Source organism: Pipra filicauda, unplaced genomic scaffold (genome assembly GCF_003945595.2).
Source record: "Pipra filicauda isolate LSUMZ 115617 unplaced genomic scaffold, ASM394559v2 scaffold325_size820570_pilon, whole genome shotgun sequence".
Lineage (NCBI taxonomy): Eukaryota > Metazoa > Chordata > Aves > Passeriformes > Pipridae > Pipra > Pipra filicauda.
Window position 1 is genome coordinate 481,919 of NW_024104449.1, and position 6,000 is coordinate 487,918.

The window sequence follows — 6,000 nt, forward strand, 5'->3', positions numbered from 1 at the left end:
AAAACCTTACAAACTGCAGTCAGTGATATAGTATGATGAACAGTTGTCAGTGTTTTACAAGGTTTCTTCTGACTAGTTTCTCTGCTTTGAATCTGTTGGCAATGAATGCTAGCAAAACAAACTCAAGAGATTGCAAACACAAGGAAGGAAACAAAACAATAAGCCGCTTTTATTACATGAGTGCTAAAATTGCAAAGCTCTGCCATATTACCCTCAAATATGGAATGCTGAAAAAAAGTTGAAAGGGAAAAAAATGCCCTGTTATTTTGTGCAAAATGTTCAGTGCAGCTCTCTAAAATCAAGTAGCCCTAAAAATTAGGAGAGGCCCTTCATAAATAGCTACTAAAATACACAGCCTTCTGTGTATTTTCAGTACACAGAGATAGCACAGAAATTACTGAAACTACTGCCAGAATAAAGCATGAGGTCAGCTAGGTCATCTGCCTCCCCATCTACAGTATCCATGTCGCTCAGTACTTGTCTAATTTATTTTTAGTTTAATTGTTGAGGATTCAACACTATCTTAGGCAACTTAAGCAAGAGACAGACTACCTAATGCTTCTACCGCATTATCTCCATTGTTGCAACTCATACCCACTGCTTCCTGTCTTCTCTGCAACATTTTATTCCTTTCCTCTTTTCTGCAAATTTGAAGCTGTATTATGCCTTCCCACAACCTTTCCTCCTCCAGACTAAACAACTGCCTTTTTTTCCATCTTTCCAAACAGGTCATGTTTCAGACCTTTTGACCTGTAACTTCATTGCAGTACTAATCACTCAAGGACAATATTCCCTGAAATGATGCAACTCAGATATACCAAGGTTAGGCTGGCTGCCCAGTGGAGGCAACAAATCATTTGGTTAAAACCATGCTCCTGTGTTGCTGATTGCTCATCCCCAGCCTGCCAGTTTGTTGATTTTAATCTTCTGTTGCATCTTATCATAAAGTTCTCAATCCTCTTCCCAATACATCTGAGCAGCACATAGCACAGTCAAGCCCCACACACCTCCTACTAGGAATTCCCATGGTCCTTTGTGTGGACATCTAATAGCATTCAGAGTTCCAGCTGAAGCCCTTTGCAGGCTTGACAGGTGCCAAGTACATCTTGACCTCCAATAGACCTGAATTCACATGCTGTTCATGTAAAAGCGCTCAGCAGCACTCAAGTGGAAAGCATGGTCAAAGGACCTGGATTTTTAATAATTTTTCTCTGGCATCTTTTAAGCTCCCCAAAAGAAAATTAAACCTCTCTGGTGTGGTTTGTCAAGTTCAACAGCTTTTCCTGCAAGCCTTGTCCTTTTCCATGTTAGCACACTGACATTTCTCATTATGGATGGAGATCAGAATTATCACTGCTATCAGTGTTAGGTAGTTCTAGTCATGCATGAAATGAATTCTAAGGGGTTGAAGAGGGGAAAACCAAACAGAATTATGAGGATGAAGCACAGGCAGTGCTGCATGATAATCCAAGTAATGGGTTTGTGGGGGATGCTGAATTTAACCCTTTGGCTGCTCAAACAGAACGAATTGGTAGAAAATATTTGCACAAAGTAGAACCAGGACCCAGATATGCAGGGGTTTCATATGTATGTTGTTTCAAACACCACCTTGTGATTCACATGTTTTAGGCAATCTGTACATCCAGAAAATGTGAAAGCTTCTCCTGACTGCAGTGGTGGATGATTTTGAGATCACTAGAAGAGCAGGGGGATAGAAGGTACTTTCATCTCTTTTGCATAGGTGAGACCTTAACTGTGCGTTTCCATGGTCCGGTACATAACTGCAATACAAGGACAAATAAAACTGTTCCAAGACAGTCAGCTTCTTTTCCTTACCACTCAATTGCACTGTAACATTTTCTAGAGGGAAGCCAGACCAAAGGAAAGAAAACATGTTATTAAACATTAAAACAGTGTTTGCTTTCAGTGGCTGGAACAATTCTTTCCCAGGAGACCTTCCCACAAGATCTGTTCTCTCTTAGAACACTCACTTACTCAGGACTTTCACTTGCTTTGTCTTGAATTTTCTAAGCAAATTATTACTTTCAGGTTTTCGGAAGAGATTTTTCTTTTCCTAAAGGTGATGTTACTTGAACCCCCTGACTCAGTTCTCTACTAGTCCAGATGCAGATCAAACTTGCATAAAATTCTAATTATCCTGAAAGCAAATGAAGATGTTTCTATATGGTGGCTACACCATATTAAACATACTAATCATATTTTTAAGGTTTCTGTACAGCAGAAAATACCCACAGTTTTATGGATGGTTCTGAACTTCTCCTAAAAGAACAATAACCTATGTGTCTGAACTTTGCCAGAGAAAAGAAGAGGTATTGAAAGGCTCTAGATGTCTCGCAGGCAAAACTCTCCCTAGCTTTCCTGTGGCAGCTCTGACAACCTTCTTGAGAACAGTTCTGCATGTTTGGGACACTTGAGGCTTCGTGCATTTGAAGGGAGGAATATGCTAGTGATATTTAAGCAATTTTGAAGAACTCTTTCATTCTCTGAAACTATTGAAGCTTTCTGAAGCCATTTAAGGGCAAGACAGGATTTTCTGGGAGTTACTGGTCTTCTAAGCATGCTCTGATTATCTTGCTATGGTTGGAGGTGCCAAATTGAATGTTCAAATGGGCACAAGACAGCGAAAGATATTTTATTTGAGAAATAAAGCAGGAGTCAGAAGTAGATCAAGAATCAAGCAGAGCTGAGAATTAGTACCGGAAACTCTTGGAATCCAATGCACATATTTACTTCTGAAATAATAGCAGATAATGGGCTAGTAGTAATAATAATAAATGGAAATATTTTAGGGTTAACTTTTATTTTCACCATGTAGCTTGCTACTCTCCGACTCCTCAGAGTCTATAGGAAAAGGACTTGTGTCTGAGAAGCAACGCTTCTGTCTTTACTTGCTGTGTAGAAAAAAAGGAAGAAATATGGTTTATGGAGAACACCGGGATAAGGAAGGGAAACCTGTCTTAGTAGCTGATGGAAGGCTCTGATAGGCCTTGGAGGAACGATGAAAAGCAACCTTTCTGCAGGAGCACCTTCAACTGCTCCCAGGCATTTTCTGGCATTCAGAGAAGCGTGTATGGATATTTATGTAGGGATAAAAGTTATGCAGATGCCTACATGCAATGGGAGGACATGGTCCTAATTATACATCTTCCTGAATTTGTATACAGGCTAGAATTACTTGTGTCAGCTGCTATGTGTTTTCCCTCTTACCCTGCACAAGAATGTAAAGTGAAATCCAAGAGAAAACAAAAAAGTCTCTGTTTTGCATGCTTCCCTGGAGTGAGGTATCATGAGCACCAAAGTTTTCTAAAAAGAAAAATGTCCTTTAACAAAGCCATCTGGCATCCAACAACAAGGAGCTTTGATTCCTCATTGTGACCAATTTCCTGAGATGAGCCAGTTACTGTTAGTGCCAGAGTAGTGAGAAAAAGGAGGGGGTACCTGTGCTTATCATCTGTAGTTCAATATGCTGCAACAATACTTGGAGAGCTTCTGGTTATCTCCAGCCAAAAAGTGCTCCAAGAGATAAGTATCATTATTTGATGTTTCTGCCAGCCTCTTCCAATTTTCAAAGGCATATGTAGAGGCTTGCATTAGTTGTGCTCTAACATGGGATCAGGGCTGTCATCCTGGAACAGAGTGCTCCGAAGTACTTAAGATTTATCTAATTATACTTCAAATGTTTGAAAGATGGAAGTGGTAGTTATCTCTAAACTTTGCATTATGAAACTACTGTTTGGCAAATTAAAAGCCCTCTTTTTTCATCAAATATTTAGAGAAAAATTCAGGCAGTCATTTCACTGTGTCAGTGGCAGCATTGCCATTAGTCATGACAGTGAAAAATGGACCCTTAAAAGTCTGAAAAATAGACACCCAGAACTGGTGTTTAGCCCAGCAACTAAAAAGTCATAAGCTGAGCTCTTAGGAGTTTTGAAAGGTGAGCTGCATGGCAAGATATTGGTGGTCAGTTGACACAGATCATAGAATCACAGAATCGTAGAATGGCCTGGGTTGGAAAGGACCTCAAAGCTGATCTAGTCCCAACCCCCTAGCCATGGTAATTTTTTCCTAATATCTGAAGTAAAACTACCCTGCTTCAGTTTAAAAACATTTCCCCTTGTCCTGTCACTACATTCTCTTGTAAATAGTACCTCTCCAGCTTCTGGGCTGCAGATGCCTATGTCGGGTTATTGAGGTTTTCATCCACAAACACCCCCTAATCTTTCTCCCTAGGGCTAGTCTCAATCCATTCTCCAGCCTGTAGTTCTGCTTGGGATTGCCCTGACCCAGGTGCAGGACCTTTCACTTGGCCTTGTTGAACTTCATGAGGTTTGCACAGACTTACCTCTCACATCTGTCCAGGTCTGTCTGGATGGCATCCGTTCCTTCCCCAGTACTGACCCCTGAGGAACTACTTGTCACTGGTCTCCAATTGGACATTGAGCCATTGACCACAACTCTTTGAGTGTGGCCATCAGGCCACTTCCTTATCCACCAAGTGGTCCATCCACCAAATCCACATATCTCCAGTTTAAAGGCAGGAATGTTGTGCAGGACAGTGTCAAATGCTTTGCACGAGTCCAGGTAGATGACATTTGTTGCCCTTCCCTCATCCACCCCTGCTCTTATCTCGTCGTAGAAGGCATCCGGATTTGTCAGGAATAGTTTGCCCTTAGTGAAGCCATGTTAGTTGTCAGCAATCACCTCTTTGTTTTCCATGTGCCTTAGCACAGTTTCCAGGAGAATCTGCTCCATGATCTCACCAAGCACTGAGGTGAGACTGACTGGCCCAAAGTTCCCTGGGTCTTTCTTATTTTCCTTCTTAAAAATGAGGGTTATGTTTCCATTTTTCCAGTCAGTGGGAACTTGACAGGACTGCCATGACTTCTCAAATGTGATAGTTAACGGCTTAGCCACTTCATCTGACAGTTCTCTCAGGACCTGTGGATGTATCTCATGAGGTCCCATGGACTTGTGCACCTTCAGGTTCCTTAGATGTTCATGAGTCCTGTCATGTCCTACAGCAGGTATGGGGATGGCAGTCATGACTTTGAATATGTGATTTTCTTCCTGGTAGAGTATCACAGGTATGGACTCCATTCCTAGAAACATTATGTGGGAAGACAGAAAACATTTTTAAGTCACCATTCCAAAAGAAAAGGCCCAGTTCAGCCCTGGAACGACATTAAATACAGATATCCAAGGTTTATTTTAGCTTCAATGATTGATATAGTCAGGCTGATACAGCACTCTTTGCAGTTCTGTTCAGGCAAAGTCAGATTTCAGAAGTAGTTCACATCACTATCTCTTCTATGTGCTTGACAGAACTGTGAAGCTGTCGAAACCCCATAAAAATCCCATGTGTGTGTCATGTAGCAGCTGAATCCATAAAATGTCCTACTAAAGCCAATAGGACAAAGTTACATCTTTGCTACTGTAGCATCTTCACTGATAGCATAAATGCCCCCTATTTATATGGGAGGGCTTCTGTATTTTAGGAGGGCATCAGTGGATATGGATTGCATAAACTTGGAGGTAAGAGAAGCAGAAGTATCTTCCAAGCTCCTCAAATCTCAAAATGAGACCCAGGGATTTCAAGAAAACATTCGATCCTATGTTAAAAGCCTGAACTCCACCTTCTCTAATCAGCTGGGAAAATAAATTACATTCCTGCACTGAATCACTCCCTTCAAAGACAGTCAAGATTAGCCCAAAAACAGCAAATGGATTTCAGTGGGTCCCATGGCCATAAACCTCCCTTTACTTCTCTCTCTGGTCTTCTTGGGAAAATCTAGTTAAGCTCCCCCATAGTTATCAGATTGGGTTTGGGGAGCTTTTTTTTTGCAGGCTACTGTATAATACTTATCCTCAAGTGCTCAATAAATCTTGAAATAGAACAATAATGTAATTTTACAGTGAAAGCTTAAATTGAAATACTATCCCCTTGTGAAAGCCCAGACTAAAGCATAAACCACTGGTTGA